Source organism: Elephantulus edwardii, unplaced genomic scaffold (genome assembly GCF_000299155.1).
Source record: "Elephantulus edwardii isolate Elephantulus edwardi_28Jun2011 unplaced genomic scaffold, EleEdw1.0 scaffold00019, whole genome shotgun sequence".
Classification (NCBI taxonomy): Eukaryota; Metazoa; Chordata; class Mammalia; order Macroscelidea; family Macroscelididae; genus Elephantulus; species Elephantulus edwardii.
The window spans coordinates 1871968-1872888 of NW_006399769.1; positions in this window are offsets into that span (position 1 = coordinate 1871968).

A 921-nucleotide genomic window follows, 5' to 3' on the forward strand; every position below is an offset into this window, starting at 1 on the left:
AGCTAGAGCCAAAGAGGAAGAAATGTAGAATTTTTACCACAGCTTGCAGTTCAAAATTGACCATTAATGCATCTAATCAATATACATTAATAATCAAGATGTGTTAATGCTAATTGGTGACTGGAATGCAAAAGTTGGAAACAGTGAAGAAGGAATATTAGTTGGAAAATATGGGCTTGGTGATAGAAATAAGGCTGGAAATAGAAGGATCAAATTTTGTATTTTCAAAGATTTATTCACTGCAAATATCCTTTTTAAAAAGATACAAATGATGACTTTTACATGAATCTCATCTGATAGACTGTAGAGCAATCAGACTGACAACATCTGTGGAAGAAATCATTGCAGAAACTCAATACTGGCAGTCAAAACTAGACCAGGGGCAAATGGTGGCAAGTTCAAATTGAGGCTGAAGAAATTAAGACAGAAGAACCAAGATATGATCTTGAATCTACTCCACATGAATTTCAAGATCATTTTAGGAATAGGTTTGAGGCATTGAACATCAATGATCAAAGACCGGATGAGTTGTAGGATATAGAGGGTATCATCTATGAAGAAAACAAAAGATCATTACAAAAACAGAAAGAAAAACACTGAAACAGATGTCAGAAGAGACTCTGAAAATTGCACTAGAGCAAAAGTTCATAGAAGCCCTCAATTTCTTCATCTTTGGCTTTAGTGGTTGGTGTGTGTATTTGAAAAATAGCTTTTTAAAAGTTCTTCCTTGTATGCATATGGATAGTATCCTAGCAGTCACAGCATTGTACTTCAGAATAGGTCTTGAAATATTCTTCTTCATTTCAAGCTTTAAGTTGCAATGGTGAAGGATTTTATGGACAAAATTTTGAAAGATGCAGAAAGCATCCAAAGAAGATAAAAGGAATACACATGGTCGCTATACCAAAAAGAATTGGCTTA